The sequence below is a fragment of the Xenopus laevis genome, chromosome 7L, assembly GCF_017654675.1.
Source record: "Xenopus laevis strain J_2021 chromosome 7L, Xenopus_laevis_v10.1, whole genome shotgun sequence".
NCBI classification, from domain to species: domain Eukaryota; kingdom Metazoa; phylum Chordata; class Amphibia; order Anura; family Pipidae; genus Xenopus; species Xenopus laevis.
This window is the reverse complement of record NC_054383.1, coordinates 74,452,751-74,476,088: the sequence shown is the minus strand read 5'-3', so window position 1 is coordinate 74,476,088 and position 23,338 is coordinate 74,452,751.

Genomic DNA, 23,338 nt, shown 5'->3' with positions numbered 1-23,338 from the left:
GGTTAGGTAGCTTTGCTGGCTAGTAATGCCACCTAGCTGTGTGAGCTTGTTCACATTCTGTCTAAATAATAACAATAATAATTCCGTGTCCGTAAACACCACCTGAGTGACGTTTTTCAAGCAGCAATAATATATTCTGTATCCACTACTGTATACGTTGACCTTGCAGGCATTGTTTGCCCAGTCTTTAACCAAGTGCCACCTAGCTGTGTGAGCTTTTTCACATTCCGTGTCCAGAAACACCACCTGAGTGACGTAGTGTGATTTCTGCCCTTTACAGCACAAAACGCAGCGCTGTGTCAAGAATGTATTTTTCAGAAACATTTTTGCCCTTGATCCCCCTCTGGCATGCCACTGTCCAGGTCGTTGCACCCTTTAAACAACTTTAAAATAATTTTTCTGGCCAGAAATGTCTTTTCTAGCTTTGAAAATTCGCCTTCCCATTGAAGTCTATGGGGTTCGCAACGTTCGCGAACCGTTCGCATTTTTGTCCGGACGTTCGCGAACATGTTTGCGAACATTTTTTCCGTCGTTCGCTACATCCCTATATATTATAGCTGGATGGCTTTGACCCAGGGACTGGTCTGATTGGAAGGAAGGAATTTTCCCCCTCTGAGGCAAATTGGAGAGTCTTCAAACAGGAATGTTTGCCTTCCTCTGGATCAACTAGCAGTTAGGCAGGTTATATATAAACTAAAAGGTTGAGCTTGATGGACATGTGTCTTTTTTTTCAACCTTACTTACTATGTTACTATGTATATTATAAAATGGGATTTTTCCCTTTAGTTTTCAGTTATTAAGGTGTTTATTGCATCTTCTCAAAAGATCCTTCTTTATATTGACCAACTGTTCATCTTGGCGAGAACACAGCACGGGCAGTAAGCACTGGTTTCAATCACAAAGCCAGGATGCTGCTGGTAGTGTCTAGGACTTTGGTTAAGATGTGAAAATCTATTGTTTTGTTTTCTGCTCTTAGTAGAATGGGTACAACTCTGTGCTATTGTGTTGTAAAGAATGCAGTACTTGGGATAAATAAAAGTTTTAACTGTCTCTGTGCAATGTAATAGTTAGATTAAGTTTTCTTTTATTAAATGTAATGAACTTATTTACTAAGAATTTCTAATGTTGGTGAATGGAGCACCACTCCATTCCATGGCATAACTCAGCTTTTATCTATATTTTTTTTACCAGTGGTACTCATGCATAGTACAGGTATGGGACCTGAAGTTTTCTGGATAATTGGTCTTTTTATATGTGATGGCCAGACACTGAAGTGAAACAATTGGATGGGAGCCTGCATGGTGGGGAACCGTAAATAGCAGATCTGAGTCCTAGAGTCATGGTGAAGTAAATATAGGATTTAATGAGACAAAGTAACTAAACAGGTGCACAATGAAAATATATAGTGAATAAAGTACCCCCTTTTGTAAAATATAGGGATATTATAAGTTACAGAGGAGTTTCATGACCATATAAAAACACGAGGCCGAAGGCCGAGTGTTTTTATACAGGTCATGGAACTCCGAGGTGATAATATCCTCATATTTTACAACTGGGGGTACTTTATTAATTATAATACACTAATTTTAGTGAGTCATGTGACAGAAATTACATCACTACTCACCGTTTAAACAACTTTAAAATAATTTTTCTGGCCAGAAATGTCTTTTCTAGCTTTGAAAATTCGCCTTCCCATTGAAGTCTATGGGGTTCGCAACGTTCGCGAACCGTTCGCATTTTTGTCCGGACGTTCGCGAACATGTTTGCGAACATTTTTTCCGTCGTTCGCTACATCCCTATATATTATAGCTGGATGGCTTTGACCCAGGGACTGGTCTGATTGGAAGGAAGGAATTTTCCCCCTCTGAGGCAAATTGGAGAGTCTTCAAACAGGAATGTTTGCCTTCCTCTGGATCAACTAGCAGTTAGGCAGGTTATATATAAACTAAAAGGTTGAGCTTGATGGACATGTGTCTTTTTTTTCAACCTTACTTACTATGTTACTATGTATATTATAAAATGGGATTTTTCCCTTTAGTTTTCAGTTATTAAGGTGTTTATTGCATCTTCTCAAAAGATCCTTCTTTATATTGACCAACTGTTCATCTTGGCGAGAACACAGCACGGGCAGTAAGCACTGGTTTCAATCACAAAGCCAGGATGCTGCTGGTAGTGTCTAGGACTTTGGTTAAGATGTGAAAATCTATTGTTTTGTTTTCTGCTCTTAGTAGAATGGGTACAACTCTGTGCTATTGTGTTGTAAAGAATGCAGTACTTGGGATAAATAAAAGTTTTAACTGTCTCTGTGCAATGTAATAGTTAGATTAAGTTTTCTTTTATTAAATGTAATGAACTTATTTACTAAGAATTTCTAATGTTGGTGAATGGAGCACCACTCCATTCCATGGCATAACTCAGCTTTTATCTATATTTTTTTTACCAGTGGTACTCATGCATAGTACAGGTATGGGACCTGAAGTTTTCTGGATAATTGGTCTTTTTATATGTGATGGCCAGACACTGAAGTGAAACAATTGGATGGGAGCCTGCATGGTGGGGAACCGTAAATAGCAGATCTGAGTCCTAGAGTCATGGTGAAGTAAATATAGGATTTAATGAGACAAAGTAACTAAACAGGTGCACAATGAAAATATATAGTGAATAAAGTACCCCCTTTTGTAAAATATAGGGATATTATAAGTTACAGAGGAGTTTCATGACCATATAAAAACACGAGGCCGAAGGCCGAGTGTTTTTATACAGGTCATGGAACTCCGAGGTGATAATATCCTCATATTTTACAACTGGGGGTACTTTATTAATTATAATACACTAATTTTAGTGAGTCATGTGACAGAAATTACATCACTACTCACCGTTTATAACTGATGACATCACTACTCACCGTTTATAAGGATATAATTTACAAGATATTCATGGCTTTTGTGTATTATAAAGCAATATACTAGCCAGAGACAGAAGTAATCGGCAGGCATAAACTGAGTACAGTGATCAGGCCAAAGGTCGGGTCAGACAGCAGTCAAACAGAATCCAAGAACAGGCCAGAGGTCACAGAAATCCAGAACAGCAAGATCTGGGCTATGAAGCACAATAATCAAGCAAGGAGCGATGGTCAGGGATAGGTTTATAAAGGGTCACGATTATGGGATGAAGAACACATGGGACTAATGAGGTGGGTGGAGACAAGGGAGCAGACAGGAAGAACACAATGAATACATAAGTAGGAGGACAGGTCAGGGACAGCTGTGAGAGCCTCCAGTGGCTCAATTGGTAAGTGTGCAGTCCCGGAAACACACACCTCAGAGTTGTGATCCTAACGTACTTTGGATCTTCAAAACTCCAAAAACATAATTAATTAAAACCAGTAGGATCAGTTTTTCCTCCAATAAGGATTCGTTATATCCTATATCCTCAGTATATCCAAATATGCTATTGAAATATATGCTATGCTATTTAAATATATATAAATATGCTATTTAAATATATATAATAAATATGCTATTTAAATGTGCTATTTTACAGAGAAAAAGGAAATCATTTCTAGATATTTTAATTATATCATTAAAATGGGGTCTATGGGAGATGGCCCCTCCCATTGTGAGCTATCTGGAAAAAGGGGTTCTGGATAACATATCTCATACTTGTACCCAAAATTGCAAATTTAATACCTTGCAAATACACAGGAAATGAATGTGTTTGGTTGCAGGATTTATGTATGCAACTGTTAAATATTCAAAGTGATACATTTTTCTGTAATACATCTGAAATTATTTTTCAAATATAATAACTTTTAGAATTCCTTACTTTTGCTGGAACATGCAGGCCATTTCTAAAGAACAAAATATAGTGTTTATCAGAAACAAAGATATTAAAGGGGTTGTCAACTTTTAGGTAACTTTTAGTATTATGTAGCTAGTGATAGTCTGAGACAATTTCATGTGGATTTTTTTTATAATTTATAGTTTTGGAGTTATCTTTTTATTCAGCAGCTCTCTAGTTTGCGATCTGGTTGCTAGAGTCAAAATTACCCTAACAACTGTAGCGCTATAGTAAACTAACTTTACTGTAGTCAGTTTAAGCTACTTTCAGTGTGGTGTAATACCACCCATTAAACTCTCTTTACACAGGGGGTAAGCCCTTGCAACGGGGTGGAGGCAGGATGTAGTGCAACTGTAACCGTGTGCAATGCATAAGAGATTGGGCGGCAGTGGTTTTATTTTGCTTAAACATAAACTGAGTTTATTGACCAAAACCAGAGTTCACAGGGGAGTATGGAAAATAGGATAAAACATAGATCAATCAATAGAACAATATATACTCACAGTACCAAATATAGAATGACTCCCTGCAGAGCAGAGAATACACGTCAAAGAGTTAGGCAGCTTGTGAGAAGGTATTTCCCAATCTTCAGGATCACCTTAAGTGACTCAAAAGGCTACTTACTTCCCTTAGTCTAACACTTAGTCCCTACTATGGGGTCAGTAATACCCAGGATCTTAATCCCTCTAATATTCTCGTTGGAGCTTTGAGCTACTCAACTACATACCCTATCTATCACTCCTAGAGTGATCTATTAAAGGGTATAACTATCAATTTACTATACTCAAACTGAGTTCCACCACCCTTAACCTCTGCTGCTTAACAGAGAATCTTAATCCCTCTAATATTCTCGTCGGAGCTTTGATCTGCTCAACTACATACCTTATCTATCACTCCTAGAGTGATCTATTAAAGGGTATAACTATCAATTTACTATACTCAAACTGAGTTCCACCACCCATAACCTCTGCTGCTTAACAGAGGAAAGGTTCAGCAGCAATGGCCGCTGACCACATGGTCTTAAAGCCTTTTATACTATCCCACAGTGCCATCTAGCATTCACTGTGAGAAGTACAGGGGCTACATAAACACAAAGTCCCCATAAGGACCCACTTAGGCATCCATATTACTAGGGATGTGCCTGTCAAGAATGTGTAAGGGTTTCTAAATTTTCACATCCCTACACAACCATGAATTGATTTGAATAAGAGACCAGAATATGAATAGGAGAGAGCCTGAATAGAAAGACAAAAAAATACATACCTATTATTAGATATTAGATTAATATGTGTCTTTCTCCAAACACTTACAACTCCCTTATATATGAATAAATATATCTATTGTGTACCATTATTATAGTAGTGCTATGCATATGATGTAAATAAAGTGCTTAATGGCCACATAATACATTTCTATATAGAGACATAAAGTTATATGTGTATGTATATCATTGTGTTGAATATTTGTTTGCTATAGGTTACCTCTTTCTCTGTGTCTAGCTGCAAAAACTATTCCAGGTTGAATTAATCTTACCAAAATCATGTATTTCCTTGCCTAACCATGCCGTATGTGTGAGGAGTAAATGTTATCCAGAGTAATTGATGCCACACTGGCATCCTATATAAAGTATAACTTCTTTTACAAACAATGGATATAACTTCTTAAAAATATGAGCAGCTGCATATTTATGCAAATCCAGCACTTAATTTAAAATGTGAAGATCCCTATAAAATAGATCTATGGTTTATCTTAAACATGTAAATTCAGCATGATTTGCAATTTAATGCATTCTTTTTTTTCTGTGTATCTCTCATAAACAAAACACAGTCCTTTTTAAGCCTCTAAAACAGTGATTACAGATAAATACGTGATTTAATAAAGAGGAGATATGACCCATCTTTCAAGGGTGTTTCAGCTCTCAAAAATTCATTCCAAATTTTATGCTTGCAACAATTTTTACAAGCGCACATTTTTGTCCAAATGCATTAAAGTCAATGAGAGTAAAGAAATTAGCTATGTACTCAACTTTTTTTGTTGCAGCAAATTTTATCGCGGCACATTTTTGCAGCAGTTTCAATAAAAAATTCTCAGGTGGCGAAGTGCAGAAATTCACCGCAAATCCATGCCTGGCGAATAAATTCACCCATCACTAATGAGCATTCCACATTTCAGATTCATTTTTTATCTGCATTGCTATAGGCTGGTCATTCTTAAACTTTTATACAGGATAGTTATGAAAAATATATGTTGTGTAGCACTATTATTCACATGGAACTGCATTTTTCATACTGTTACTAAACTAAATCTGACTAGTGGTTGAGGCATAGCTACTGTTTATGTCAGTATTACACAGACAAATACTTTCTCATTCTCTGTATAATTATTATAAATAACTTGTTAACCTAGAACAGTATCTTGGGGAGAAATTAACTCAAGCTGGATGGAGAAGGATATGAAGGGCAATTATTTGCCCCCAGATTAGAAAGCTGTCTTTCATGCTGGTACATGTTATGTTGGTACATATCCCAATTACATAAACCCAAGATAGGGGTATTTATGGCCTATTAAAAATGTATACATTAAGGTGGGTATTTACTAAAAATCACATTGATCTAATCTTTTTATTAAAACAAAGTCGACCCAACTCACATCCACAAATTGAACTCATTATCAAAAAATCATCTGGAAAAAGTATGTGCAAACAAAACAACATTTATTGGATTATCGGACAAAAATCAGAGTGGATAACGATGTCAAAGAAAAACTTCAGGGACATCTGCCATTGACTTCTACATGACCTCGACAGGTATGAGATGGCATGACAGGTATTTATTTTTGGATTCGGATTTTTAGCAGCTTTGGGGTATAATAAATCTCGTGACCAGATACATTAGAGGATTAATAAATGGGCCCCTAAATGTTTTTAGAATTTCCAGCTACATTGATTGTCAATATTTTATATATTTTAAAATGTATATTTGTTTACCTAGTGAGGCCTGACTGCAGGGAGAAAGGCAGCAGACTTACCTGCTTCCCCCCGTGCTCCTGCCTGTTCTGACGTCATCAGCAGGAGCCGCTCACTTCTGACTGAGCGCTGGACAAGGGGAGCGCAGCGTCACTTCCTGCTTCTCTCTTCTATGCAAGGAGCGCCAGGCAGGGAAGAGTGCGGACAGCAGCATCCCACCGACCACCCTTTAATTACGCTTAAAAAGCCTTTCACCACTCTAAGAGCGTCACCGCGTGTACTTTCTGAAGCCTGCAAATGAACTTTATGTTACTCTGTTAATGTATTTCTATGCTTACTGTTCTACAAAGAGATTATCACAGCGGAAAGTTTTGATTCTTTCCTTAGCATTATATGGATAAAGAATTGTTCTCACATGCCCATTGCTCTTGCAATGGCCGACCTTGGTGTTCTTTGTTTTGGGCTGAAAATGGTTATATAATAAAGGTTAAAGTCGGTTATAGAAATATGTGTTTATAAATGTGCAAGGATCATTTGAATAAAACATGATAATAAAGCTGTGACCGACCTTCATCCACAAGTTCTCACAAGCCTCTAAATCTTTAATTGGACAATTCGAAAAGGGGGCATTTGTTATTCTTCCCTGCAGTCTTAGTAAAACTTAGACTAAATACCATGTCCTATTTTATATTATAAATGTATTAGAAATCACCTTCTATATTTGAAAATGAGCTGTGTGTATATTTACCCAGTTCCAGCAATCTCATGCTATGTGGACAGATAATATACATTTACAAAACTAGGCAAGGGAGGCAAAGTACATTCAAGCATTCTGTCCAGTGACTCAAAAGACAAAAGGAATTTGTTGTCCAGTTTACCTATACACATTGGTAGACACATAGGCCATTACAGACCTTCATCTGATTATTTTGTGAATTATCACGTGAATGATTGTGCCTGGACCTTAGATTATTTTCCTTTAACCCCTGTCTGACCTCTGCAGATGTTACTGTATTCCGCCTGCCCTGAACCTTGGCCTGGACATGCTTGATATATGCCTATGAAATCACATAGTGCACTGAACATGAACTTACTGCACCACAAGCCTAATCAAACAAATAATTTATGCTTTCAAAGTTGGCTACAGGGGGTCACCATCTTGTAACTTTGTTAAACATCTTTACAAGACTAAGACTGTGCAAATGCTCAGTGTGGTCTGGGCTGCTTTGGGATCGTCATAAACAAAGCTGCTTGAATTCTGCATGGCTGGAGTAAATGAAGGGAGAATTTCACTGCATACAGTCAGGTTTCTTATAAAAACGGTACACATTTTTTATTTTTTTCATTAAAGAAAGTAAAAATGGGATTTTATTTGTTGCCTTTACATGCCCTTTAAATTACCACATGTCACAGCAGATTATGACTTTTAGATAAATTGTCTGCATAAGTGTAGAACACAACAAAATATTTACTTTACTTTACTCTTTATAATGAAACATCTTCAACTGTTATTACTCTTCCCTTAAAAGGGTTGTTCCCCTAATTTTTTATTATTTGTGGTTTTCAGTTATTTCGTTTTTTATTCAGAAGCTCTCCAGTTTGTAATTTCAGCAATCTGGTTGCTAGGGTCCAGATTACTTTAGCAACCATGTACTGACATGAATAAGAGACTGGAATACAAGAGGACTTCAATAGAAAAATGAGTAAAAAATAGTATCAACAACAATAAATGTATAGCTTTAGAGAGCATTTGTTTTTTTAGATAGGGTCAGTGATCCCCATCTGAAAGTTGGGAAGAGTCAGAAGAAAAAAAAGCAAATACTTAAAGGAACAGTAACTCCAAAAAATGCAAGTGTTTTAAAGTAATGAAAATATCATGTAATGTTGCCCTGCATTGTTAAAACTGATGTGTTTGCTTCAGAAACACTACTATAGTTCATATAAACAAGCTGCTGTGGAGCAATGGCGGAATTTGAAAAACAGCTATATGGCACAGGTTAACTAATGGATAACAGATAACACCATTAAACATCTGCTGTGTAACTTGAGCCTTTTCTCCTTTAAATGGCTGCCCCCATTGCTACACAGCAGCTTATTTATATAAACAATAGTAGTGTTAGTAAGCAAACACAGCAGTTTTACTAGTGCAGGACAACAATGCATTATATTTTCATTACTTTAAAACACTTTTATTTTTTGAGGTTACTGTTCCTTTAAAAAATAAAAAAATAAAGACCAATTGAAAAGTTGCTTAGAATTTGCCAATCTATAACATAGTAAAAGTTAATTAATAGGGGAACCACCCCTTTAAGTATCTTGGTTCATAAAACTTTTACCACCCATTGTGCCTTTCTTCCTTGCACATTCTTCTCAGGAAATGTTGGTCTGTAGAAGTGTTGTCTTATTTTTCAGATACTGTAGCATCTACTTATCAACAGTATATTTTTCCTCAAGCAAACTGAATACTACAGTATCTCAAATAACGCTTTGGGACATGTTTTGTTCAGGCTAGCTACTGCATGTTTTATTATCTGACAGCATAGTATTTCTGATATATATATTCAACAAAGTTATGTTTTCCTTCAGCTTGCTTGCAATGGAAGCAGTTTTATGATAGGAAATACACACAAATAATCTATATAGGGAATTGTGTCATTTATCATTCAAATGGTGTGGTTAGAAACAACAGTACTCTTAAAACCATGATATTTATATATGCAGATATGATTCAGTTTGAACTACATGCTTTAAAAGAATGCATAATAATCAATACATTAATTGCAAAAATAAATAACAAAAGAATGGAAAGCAAGAAATTGTCACTATACAATTATTCAAAATTATACACACAATCAAAATGTTAAAATGTAGAAGTTTAATGCATTGAGTTAAAAGACAAAATCAATATGTCTCTATGGGAAGTTCTGCAATCCAAATATGAAAATGTTCTATTAATGCATTTTTTATTGCAACAAATTATACTGTTTTGTAAAAATAATATTAATAATAAAAATAGCAACGGCTTTATTGGATGAGGAGTTTAATACACCACAGGTTACAGCATGCAAAGGTATTTACAGTCAACACAAAATTTGCTTTTGGATTTCCTATGGTTGAATGCAGTAAACATTTGGTGCATATCAATTTTGTCTGATTTTTGCACCACGTTTTGTTCAAGAAAGGCAAGGGCTACAGAATAGAGTTGTTCTGCACTGATATTAGATTACAGGCCAAGTATGAATGAAAACATCTAGCAGCAAAAGTAAAAATACTTTTATATACATTTCTATCCAAGGGTGTGGGCATTTAATTAGGCAAGGAATTAAATTATGGACTGTGCTTGTATCTGAAGCAGAGTTTTGACACAACTATTCAGGAAGTTGCTCTGATCTTAATTAATGGTTGGAGTAATAGTGTCACTTTAATTATTAAAGATTATCGACCCACTGTCTGAAATCTGCCTATCATGGCAAGTGCTTCTTTAAAAAGATTTGAAATACAGTTCCCCTCAGCTGCTGGTTAGAAAGCTGCCCAAACACTATGTTAGGATATGCACAGTGATTTATATTTTCTGCATGTATGTGTAGCGCTATAGTAATTTGAGTGCACCTTACTCTAATATAAGCTTCACTCCCAGTACATATGCTCCGGATGAGACCTTAAAACCTTAGGGAGTGAGCCTTCGCAGCAATGTGGAAGCAGGGTGTAGTGCAACTGTAACTGTATTCAGGGTGCAAAGAATTGGGCGCCAGTGGTTCTTATAACTTAACCATAGAACAGATTTATTGAGCACAATATACAATCCTCAGTGGAGTGTACATAAAGAGAACATTTGCAGGTTCATACAGTACAATGAATAGGCAGTACTCACAACACCTTTAGTCAGTATGATTCTCCTCAGAGATAGGAACAATACATGCAGCTTTGAGGAGGTACACCCAGCTTTCAGCCTTTTCCCTAAGTGGAACCTGAGGGGAATCTATCTACCCTAGGTCTGTACACTTAGTCCCTACTTCTGGGCAATGAGTACCCTGGGATCTTAATCCCACTACAATCCTCGTAGGAGCCTCAAGATGCTCAGCTAAATAATCTGACTGACTGTCACTCCTAGAGTGATCTATAAGGGTGAGTAGCTTATTCTTACTAGACCTGACCTGTCTAGGTTCCACTCGAGATCTGCCTCATGCACAGGCTAGAGCCAGCACAAGATGGACACTGAAAGCATGGCTTCAGAGCCTTTTATTCCCTAGCACAGTGCCATCTGCCTCTATAACATGGAGGGACTGCCTGCAAATAATACTAGGGGTGACTATTTTACACATCCCTACATATGTATGGTATAACTGCTTTTCACCCTCCTCTATTGCTAGCTAGGCAAAACACTCGTTGTGTCTTCTTTTTCGTTCTGCAAAATCTGCAGATTTTTTGTTTTGATTCTTCTTCAAACAAATGTATTTTCAAACAACTGCCAGCTCCTGATATTTGGTGAATGCAGGAAGAACTTGCATCCCAACACAACAGTATATATGTTTATTTGGCAAGATTGCTGAATGTTAGATCTTTGACTGATCTGACCAACCATGTGCAGGGCTAAATAGGCTTATTGTTCATTGAGAGCCAGTTCTCAGCCTTCACCAAGAGTAGTGCAACTATTAAAGGGACAGGGGTGTGAAAATATCACATGGAAAGGCCATAGTACTGCGGTAAGCCGCTTACTTTGTAATTGTATAGTAGAACCGTTGGAATGTTGTTAAACAGCAGATTGCTGAGTGGTGGTAGGACTTATAGTCAGCCAAAGATGCATAGATCATTTTTGCATACATACAATTTTTTGGTCTTCAGATTGTGTTAAGCCAACAGCAATTTCTGTAAAAGTCTATGTACAGATACATATACATATAAACATTGTAATTTATATCTGGTAGGAAGAAATACTGTAGAATTACTTAAAGATATTCTGCTTAAGAAGGGTATTCATAACAAAAACAAAATGACAATTGATTTGTAGAAGCATAGGAAGGGAAGCTTCAGGATTGATAAGTCAAAGAGCATTAACCTATGACTTATACCAAAGTTGAACTACAGCTTCCAATAGCAAACAAGAGCCTTAAGCTGCCATTTAACAACTGCATGTCAGAGATCCCTGCACAGCTTTTATGTTTAACGGCTATATATTCTAACACACATAACTCTCAGCAATGCTCCAGCAGTTTGTCTTTTGTGCACTTTTGCCCTTTTCTCAGTTATTAAATTAGACCATATTCTAGCATTGGGAGTCTGGGATGGCCGAAATTCACCCTTTTAGATGTTGTTTTACTAAGGTTATCATCACCCCAGGTAGGCTTGGTTGGTTGCAAGATGGGCTTCTTGTGTTAGCTCAATGAATGACCTTAAATAATTGTAACTCACCTCCTTCTAGTATTAGTTACAAGCATATTCCTACTGGAATCAATTACTAAGTTCCCTGTGCTTTTTATCACCACATGCTGTATGTGAGATTGCCTATTTATTCATATTTTATCTTTGTTACATAAAATCCTTGACACATTTATAGTAAATAAAATAAACAAATATATCTGTAATGTTAGCAAGACAAGTGTACCAATAAAACACAATCTGTTGTACCTGTGACTTCTTCTCATCAGTGACCTTTATTGCTCACAATTCAGCAGGATACATCACTAATTCCTTATGCTCAGTGTGAGCCCTTGAATTGTTGGAGAAAATGTACTGTATTTACTGGACTGGGTGCCTTTAAATCCATAACACACAGTTTTTACATTATAGTAAAACATATTATTTTGTAAAGCAATTATATTTTCTTAAAGGGAAAGGAAAACAGGTTAATAATATGTGGCTGCCATAAAGGCCACTTTTTAAATCAACATTGAACCTTGGTTTTGACCACTTCAAAGGCTCAATGGAAACACATAGAAAACTTTCGTAAGCCTAAAATTTTGCATTTCAGGAGGAATGGAGTTGACTGTTTAGTGTTAAAATATGTTCTTAATCCATGACTTCCAACACGAAGTTGCACGTAAGTAGATAACATAGTATGAATACATAGTATGAATCCATATCATACACTTTGATAGGATTGATAGGAAGTGGAACAAATAAAATAGCAATTTCACTAGGCAATCTATTATGGATTAAACTACAAATATAAGCAATTTACATTACAAAAGATAACTGTTCTACCAACGCTGCCATGAGCAAAGCAAAATTTGCAGGACTGCAACTGTGCAAGTGGTTGTAAATTACTAAAATCCAAAATCTAAATTATAAGATTAAAATAACCAAAAGCCCAACAATGCCTACTTGCTTAGAAACCTCTAGACTGGACTTGAATAGACCAAAGTCATCAAGGATATCTAAGAAAGGAGAAGATCTCAATGTAATAAATATGACCAGCCTTAGACTCCTGGATAAAATATTGTATTACAGTTTTTGTGCAGGGTCAGTAGATATAAAAGTACTATTTGTAGACATCACTTATTATATTTGACGTGTTGTCACTGATATTTTTAAAGGATGAAGCCTGGGTGTTGGTTATGATAATATCCTGGTGAAAAAGCACTGAAAACCAATTGAAATGCAAATTAAATTCTGGGCCTTGTACTGAAAATAAGGATTAGTCATGAAAACTTGAAATATATAAAAGTAGCTGAAAAGAAAAAAGATTGGGCTGCCTTATACTCTGATATAATGGTACATAGCAAAATTCAATCCCTTTAGTAGAATAATTCTTGCATTAAAGTCATTTTATTTTGCAGGTGAAAAACACAACTTGCATCTCCCATTGCTGACTTTAATTGTATGCCATAATACAAATCATTTCAGCCAAAAATGAAAAGTTACAAAAGCAAAAACACTTAAGGGAAAAGGAAAGGCAATCTTTTCCTCTTGATTTCCTTTGATCACCAATTCCCTAATAATTGAGGAAGGGGAGGGGAAGGCTGTCCTTCTAATCCCTTCATTCCCTGCAGTATATACTGCCACACCAACAAATATTGTAATTAGAGGGAGTAATAACTTATATAAAAACACCCATAATAGGGCTTTCCTACCAGTAATAGAGTTTAAGTAATTGTTACAAATATAGGTGGTCACCAAAAGTGATGGGCGAATTTGTCCCGATTCGCTGTGCCACGAATTTAGAATTGCACCATGAATTTAGCGAAATGCAGAACAAAATGGGCACTGGCGTCAAAGTTGATGCCGGCGCCCATTAAAATCAATGGCCATCCGTTAATCGTCACCGACGTCTAAATTGTGAATTTTTGCTGCAAATTCGCTAATTTATTTGCCAGCTCTGAAACGCTGAAATTTGCTGCGAATTTGCACCTGCCGAATAAATTTTCCGATCACTAGTCATCTACAGTACAGACTCCATTACTTCGTCAGTTTCTTTCTTGTGCATGGACACCCTACCTATGTCTAGGCAAATGACGGGAAACGATGAGTGCTAGGAAAAATAATCCCATTATCCAGAACACCCAATTAAGTGTGAATGCTGCCCATATCTGTTTGCTCTGCCTGTGCTGCACAACACGATGAATCCCTAACTGGGAAAACCTTGCATTTATCCATGGTCTTACGTGGTATTATGTCACCAAATTATTAGCCTAAGTGAAAGGTATTGAAAAGACAAGTCAGTAGGTGTTATTTATGTTTCCCCGGGGTGCAGGTGCTAGAGTGTGTACACTTTGATTCTCACGCCAGGATTCATTTCACTAAAACAATTTTCCCAACGACAGTTGCACCATTGTTTTGCAATCAAACTTTTACTTTTGTTTGTTTGCAAGTAAACATTTTAGAAATTATTAATTTAAGTGCAAGACAGACCTTTGTCAAATTTCCAAGATGCAACACAAAATTAAAATGATTTTTACGTAAATACCCCAAATTAGGCATGTGTCCTATAAAATGAAGATTTGAAAGGTAATTTAGGAACACCATTTTAGACACAGATCAACATGATAATCCGTATACAGTATATTTCCTAAAATTCTTGTGTGATTTCAGTTGCAATCACCACACCACAGTTGCATGTGATGCTTCAAAACAAATGCATTTGCACATGTGGGTGCAGCAAGTGGTTTCTAGCACGTTCAAAGTTGTTTTGTCACTTCCAAGTCTGGTGTGCTGGGGAAGCGCTGGAGCTATGGTTAGGTCCAGGGAGGTGGTAGCTTCAACGTCGCCCAGTATCAATAAATTTCAATTCATCAGAAGAATAAAACAAAACTAACATTTCTCATTTTAAAAGAAATGCTTTTGGTCTACTATATTATTGTGAAATAAATGCTACATACCAGTACATTATAAAATAGTGCCTATGTCACATCTCTACTTTCTCCCTTTGCTTTATTCTGTCCTTATAAACTATTTTGCCTAAGGCCGCTAGCTTCTTCCCAGTATCTTTCTAGGATATGTAATCGCAAATGACTCAGAGGAAGTAACAGTAAACATCATGCTCATTCCCAAATCTATTGCTCCACAGGCATTTCACTCATTGGAGAAAGAACCAGTTTTTTGTAGCTTTTGTACTTAGGGAACCCTGTACCAGATGGGGGAGATAGTCAAGGCTCATTAACAGTTCTGACTGATTTGAAATATTGGGTCTGATTCAACAGTCACAATGATTTAATTAATTAAAGAATAGATTAGATTGAAATTATAAATGTGTGTGTGACATGAATTCAGCTGGATGTAATACATTCCAGTGGTTGCAAAAATGTGGGAAGCATCTGTTTGGTGACAGTTCCTATTTAATTAATAAATGTGTCTTTTTAAAAGTTTTCCCAGAACCCATAAAAAAGAAGGCAGACAACTAGAGATTTATACTTTTGTGTATTAAAGGGCATGAAAAGGCAAAAAAATAAAATCCCATTTTTACTTTATTTAATGAAAAAGAAACCTATCTCCAATATACTTTAATTAAAAAATGTTTACTATTTTTTATAAGAAACCTGACTGTATGCAGTGCAATTCTCCCTTCATTTACTGCTGTGAATAGGAATTGTCAGATGGTCCCTAACTGCTGAGCAGGGAAACAATCATACTTATGAACAGCAGGGGGAGCCCCCGCCTTACTTCCCAGCCATGCAGAACTCAAGCAGCTTTGTTTATGACGATCCCTAAGCAACCCAGACCACAATGAGCATGTGCACAGTCTTAGGGGCACATTTACTAAGGGTCAAAGTGAATTCGAAGTGAATACTTGAATTGAAAAATTTTGAATTTCGAAGTATTTTTTGAGTACTTCGACCATCGAATAGGCCAAATTCGACTTTGATTCCAAGTGAAAATGCTCTGACTATTCGACCATTCGATAATCGAAGTACCGTCTCTTCAAAAAACTTTGACTTCGACACTTCGCCACCTTAAACCTGCTGAATTGCTATGTTAGCCTATGGGGACCTCCTAGAACATATAGCCAACATTTGGCTAAGTTTTTAGAAGTCGAAGTGAAATCGTACGATCATACGATTAAATCGTTCGAATCGTTAGATTCGAAGTACGATCGTAGTACGATCGTATGATCATAGTATGAACGTAGTACGATCGTATGATGTTAAAAATCCTACAAATTCGACTTTGAATGACGACTAGCCTATTCGATGGTCGAATTTCGAAGTTTTTTGCACTTCGAAATTCAACCCTTGATAAATCTGCCCCTTAGTCTTGCAAAGATGTTTAACAAAGTTACAAGATGGTGACCCCCTGTAGCCAACTTTGAAAGCATAAATGATTTGCCTTATTCTATTTTAGACTTTACATGCCCTTTAAGGATGTTTTCCACTTTGTGGAGGATGTCAATTAGGCTTTATACAGTATTAACACGTACCTCTGGTCCTACACTATTCTGTCCATCCACCTGCCCAATAGGAATGCTGCAGTTTGCATCAGCATAAAGGAAACAAATGTCTGTTGGGAAGACATGCAATTTGTGTTTACAGACTATTACTTTATATTAATGGATCAACACACATACACTACATAAGCTAAATAAAATGACGGCACCGTGTTACATCAAATAGAGCTACTGTAAGTTATATTTGGTTGGTAATTTCCATTTAATGAATATGAAAAACATTTTCTGTGAGCACTAAGTGGACATAATTGTGCATCTCTACGAGTTCCAATCAATAGCCCAAATCAGTTGAAGCAAATATGCCTCTTTATTACTTACATTATTTTCAATAATAAGTGGGGAAATAGTGCTTATAAAATTACAAAAACAAACAAATGTGACAAGCCGAAGAATCAATCAAATTAATTTTCTGCTGAAAATCAATAAATATTGCTTTGATAATTAAAATTGAGGCAGCAGTCTGCAATTCTTTGTCAGCCTCTAATTTCCAGTCCCTGTGTTGCTTTCCTACAGTTAACAGCAAAGTATCAGTCAATGTAAGTGGTTCTAAGCCAATATGAAGGTTTAGTTAATTTCCCATTTGTTGGATGTTTGTTTTTTATATTCATCTTCTCAGTGGTGATCACTGACCATAAAGATCAGCATAATACATATATGCTAGTGGCTAGTCTATCCATTTGTGAATTACATAACATCGTTTTAAATTAGCTGCACATGTACATCAAGAAAAAATAATAATAAAGTCAATCCTGTACAGATGCAGTTTAACGGATGTGGAGAAAACGGTGCTCTGACCTCGTTTTTATTACAATAAAAACAAGAAGAATTTGGAAAAACACCTTTTTCTATTTCATTCCAAAGTAGACCATGGAAGGAAGCAATATTTTTCTTGAATTTTACGCGCATCAGTTTTAAATTGACCACGGCAAGACGCAATATCAATCCATGTCCTTCACATCTGCGTGCAAATGTAAATTGCTAGTAAATACCTATAACCCAAGTAATGTGTTGGCTGTCTTTGCAGACATGACTATTTTTCTGCAGCTATATGTAAATTTGGAAGCAATTTGGTAAGAATTAGGGGCCATATTTTAAAACATCTGAATCTTTTGTAAGAGTTGCCTAAAAAAGAGAACCAGCAAAATTTAAAAGAAAGTGAAAATTAAGATGATATGGAATTAACATCAAAATAGTAAACAGTCTCTGTTCATGTTTCATATAACCAACAGAGGGTGCTGTGTGATATTGCAGTCTCTCCCCAAGCGTCCTCTGTTGGTATAGGAATGATTAGCAGTAACTGCAATCTCAGCTAGCGCCCGTTGACTCGAGTATAAGCCAAGGCAGACTTTTTCAGCACATTTTGGATGCTGAAAAACTCGGCTTATACTCAAGTATATACGGTAACTATAAAACTATAAAAAAATAAACAATGAAAACCAATGAAAAGTTGCTTAAAATTGTCCGTTCTATAACATAATAAAAGTTATCTTAAAGGTGAACCACCCCTTACAGGAATTACAGAAATGTGTTCCTTTAGAATTCGTCACAACGGTTTTCAAATTGCTAAATGCTAAACATTGTGCAATTTTATTCTATTCTAAAAGGCCTGGTTTGAGTTGGAGTCTACCATCACCATTGTCAGACACATGCAATGAAGGGGGGGGGGTGCATCAAACACATTAGGTAAAATATTTAAAAAGAAAGGTAAATTCAAACTGTAAGTTCATTTACAGGCAGTGTGGCCTTGTTTTGCCTTTACCTGAATTGTTCCCCACTGTACAGAGAATGGAATGAAGAGGAACAATGCTATTATACTCTGCAGTGTTTATATTTGTTATCCATAGATCAATATGTTTGCAGTGTTAACTTCAGGATGTATGCTCTTACACTGAGCTGATGTTTATCTGAACCAATACTGAAATGGATGAAAAAAAACCCCACTGTCCATGGCTCCTCAAACAGTGGATGGATCATTTAAACTATTGACAGAAATATAAGCAAATTGATTTTCCAAGTCACGATGCAAAAAAAAAAAAAAACACTCTGTGTGTGAATGTTCAAATAACCTTTATGAATTTGCCGCTATAGATATACTTTAAGTAGCAGCGTTACTTAGAAAGGCATATTGAAGTTGCAATAAACTGAAACCACTCACCCATGTAATACCGTCCTTGCCATTTCTAATGATTGTTTCATAATTTAATATTGGTTTAATAGTTTTTCACATTCAAGCAAAAAACCATTATCAGAAAACACAATAGCAAGATTAAACTGCAGGCCCAGTACACTCATCCTCATGAGCCCTGCAAAAATTACTTGCATGCACACAATATTTGCTAAAATAACAGTAATTCTAGAACTAAATGCTAAAATAACAATAGCTCTACATCTTACTGCACAAAACTGAAAAATTAAACTCAATACTTCATATTTATTATGGCAGAAAACATGAACTTGTTGCAGGGTTTCCCTGCACTCATTTGTCCTACAGCCCCTACCTAGAATATGCCATATGGCAGCAATACTGACATTCACTGGAATATTTAATGAGGTTATCACAGGTCTTCTGTCAAAGGTATTGTATTGAGTATGAAGTCCACAATGACCATATAGAAAAGGCATAGGCTATGCAGTAAAGCTTAATGACAGGCTTTGTAGGTAGAGTTTAAAGAGACAGTTCTGTACTACTAAAAGATAGCATTCATTCTTTTTAAAGCCCAGTCAGGCCACACTCTTTTTGAACATCTCTTTAATAACTCATCCGCACCCATCCACAGCTCAACGATAAAGCTAGGAAAAAATGTGTATTCTAAACATGATCTGCAAGTCAATGTCAGAGGCCTGTCGGCTCCCATCAGGAGAAGTCCTGACCAAGGAGGAAGCTTCGGGTAAAAGTCCAAGTTCAACGTTATCCAAAAGGGGTCAGGCAAAAGCGTAGTCAAATTCAGGCAAAGGTTCAAAAGGCAGGCAGCAAGAATCAGAATCAAGGACAAAGCAAAAGTCTGGAATCCAAGAAACAGCAAAATAGGAATTGAGGGAACCAGGAACACAAGTCAGGAATTCCTATCACCAAGCATCAAACTCATGACCTGGAAGGGCTTTTGTTTTCAAATTTTGCGCCGTTCCTCTAGTGCGATGATGTCAATGCACGATTTTGGGCCCTGCCATCTTGGAGGGGGAGCCGAGCACTCCGGAATGGAGATTCAAATGTTGGTATTAAAGAGAATCATATGGAAACAATTAAAATACAATAGAACCCTGCTTTTACGTTTCTCAAGTGGCCAACAAAAAACTAATATAGTTGGACCGCATATAAACAGCGAAAATCTGGGAAAATTTAAATTTGGGGTATGTGTAATCGGGGGTTCTACTGTAATAAAGTACATAAGAACAGACATTTAACTTTGGTGGAAGCTGACATGATGTAACATGCAGTTTCAGCACTTGTTTCTTTTATTGAGGAACCAAAGAAAGAATACATAAGATTTCTTTTAGAATAACATAGTTTGGAGTTTTCCTCATGATATAAGAAGAATTAAAGGCAAAAGATTAAAGTAAGGCAAATGACTGACTGTGTCCTATAACATATACAAATAAATGACTGGTTACATAGAATAAATGACAATTAATGGCTTGGGTCAATTGTGGATCATGCCTGCAAACATGACAGTTAATAGCTCAGAAGATTCCACATTTTTCCTGAGGTCTCTCTTTTTTAAGTGTGTCACTAGCTAGCTGTCACTCCTTGTTTCTAGTCATCTAAATGACTGATAGGGGTATCTGTTGTCTCTGAGATAATGTTTGCTACCTATGAGCAAGGGTGGAGATGTCTGAAACATGTCAGGCAGTAGCAGGTGGTACTCATGTTTATTCCTTTTTAATGTATACCAATAAATAATACTTGTAATGGGATCTGAACTGAAAGTTCACAGTTTTCTTCAATACTGTGATCCAAGCACTTTGTTGGCTTGCACCTGGAGGAGACCTTACTCTAACAGAGCGATTTGTTTGAGGAGCATGGTCCAATTAACATTGGCAGTTTACTTCCTTACTACAATTGAGCATTTCTTTGGCAGCAAACTTAGGAGAGACACTATGGGGCAGATTTATTAAGGTTCGAATGGTAAATTTGAATTTGACTTTTCGAGTTGAACTTTTGGTCAAAACTCACAAATTGGAGTTGGGAAAAATCCAAACTCGAAATTTGAGATTTATCATACCCTGGGAACAACTCGAATTTCATAGTACGTCACCTTAAACCTGCCGAGTTCCTGTAGAAGTCAGTGGCAGAGGTCTGTTGACCCATTTAAAGATGTTAATAGCCTTCCTGACATTTGAGATTTTTTTTGAGAAAAACTCAATTCAAATTCTGTTGAAATTTGATTCAAATTAGATTTGAGTTTTCTCTTGTGAAACATTAGTTCGAATTTTAGACATTCAAGTTTTTTCTTAAATAAGATACCATTCGAAACTTGCATTTTACACATCCCTGAAAGCATTTGTACTGGTTCAATAACATACTTTGACAGATATTGCTAAACATATACACATGTGCTGCCCCTTTTAGCTATCAAATTTTATTGGCAGTAATTTTGCAAGGACATATTCAAGCCCAGAGGTGTCTCCTGTTCTATTGTACACCCTGAATTCCTGGGGCTAGTGGACCTGTTAAATATTGTCTTAAATAGAAAGAATTCCAGTGGCACACTGAATGCTGAAAGAGTGTAAAATGTATTCACCCCAAACACATACAGAAAAAGGCTTGTACCTGTACCTGTATGACCCGTATGGCAGGAGTGGGTCCTCCGGTGTAGCACCTGGTACCACAAAGGGTACATGATCAGGGGTGGAAGCACTCTACCATTGTTGTTGTGCATGAAATAATGTTGTTGTGCATGAAATATTGTCTTAAAGACAGAGGGTTACAAAAGTGAAATTACAGAGGGAGCAAACAAAGTCTTTTAATATGATGGGCTGATTGGATAGTTTAATTGTTGCTATGTCTGTGGCTGGGTATGGATAAGAGGCTTTCATACTCAGTCAGTAATTCCAGTGTTAAAATCCAAAACAAAGTTTAGAAGGACCTTGGAGAAATGTATTGTTGGAAGTTTATTAGGTCAAACAGATATGGCATTTCCAGAGTAATTAGAGGGGGAATTAGTACATTACATCAGAGGAGTATAATGAAGCCAGAGAATGGGCCAGATTCAGTTACATAAGAAAATATTATTTTAAAGTTTATCACGTGAAAACTATGGGCGAGATTCATTTGATGAGAAAAGTTTTTTCTCTAAGTCAGTTCCAGTTATTTCCAACAGATTTGAATAAAGTTTTGATATGATTAACAGTGAGATGTCTTTTTCTCTATGAGAATATCTAGAATTGAATAAGCGGATAAGCTTTTCTTATCAAACTGGCCCATTACATGATACTTTAAAAGAGTATGTGATATCACTTAATGGTGTGAGTAAATGGGTTCAGTATTAGTTTAAGCATAAGCCCTACTATATGCACTGTTTTTGTGTGCCCAGTAGTATTTTAGTAGATTTAGAACAAATATGCCACAATTTATTTTATGTAGGTATATTATTTTCCTATTTATGTAGGTAATAACATGTAATTAGGTCATCTTCATCTATGTTAACCCAAGTGAGATGGCCATTAAACTTATAAATACATTTTAGTAAGGGTAATACCTGTAATGAAAGAAGTATCCCTTCAGGTACAGGGAGGTTTAACTATTTGTTTAGCTTCTTTAAATAACTCTCTGCACAGGGAGCTCAGGTTGGTGTAGTTATAACCCCCTATAAATGGACTGTGAATGCAACATTCAGTTCTGTCATCTTAATAATATAATGTGGCATACTGCAAGAGAACATTTGTGACTGATAATTGAACCTAAGACTTTGAATAACTTTTTCAAGTGTTGTCAGAGCACTGGTGGTGCAGGAGTAGGAGTCTATGAGAAGTAAAAGTGCAAAAGTACAACCATTAGTACTAATTCTAAAAGCAACTGAAAACTTGAAAAGCACTTGAAATACTTTTTCTGTTTTTTTTCTGATGATACTTAATTGTAAAAAGCTATACGTTTCATGCAGGATGCTGCCACTTTGAGCTATTCGACTAAACTAGAAAATTGGGCAGCAGACTGGCAAACGAGGTTCAGTATTGATAAATGCGAGGTTTTGCACATGTAGAAATGTGAGTAATACACTAAATCAGGGCTGTCCAACTGGCAGCCCGCGACCTCCTCTTATGTGTCCCTCCATATAAAAGTCTGCCTGCTGTGTCTGTTTACCATTTGTAAGAATTTAAACGGTATCACTGCAGAAATTAACTGGCCCCTACATTGTTTAATCAAATTCACACTGTAATCCCCTCTATTGTTCACACCTGTGATCGTCCTGCATTGTTCACACGTGTGACACCTCTATTGTTTACATCCTAAACTTTGTACTGTTCATACCTGAGACCCAGACTGAAACTGCCCTCATTGTTCACGTGTTCACAATTTATTTAAAATGCTAATGGGGCACCAGCACTGTGTCACTGTATGTAGTACATATTAGAGTGGTCCTGATTCCTGTCTCCTGCTCTGTTCTGCCTTCCTTATGTTCCCTGTGTTTGCCATACTTTGCCTGCTCTTTGCCCCTGTG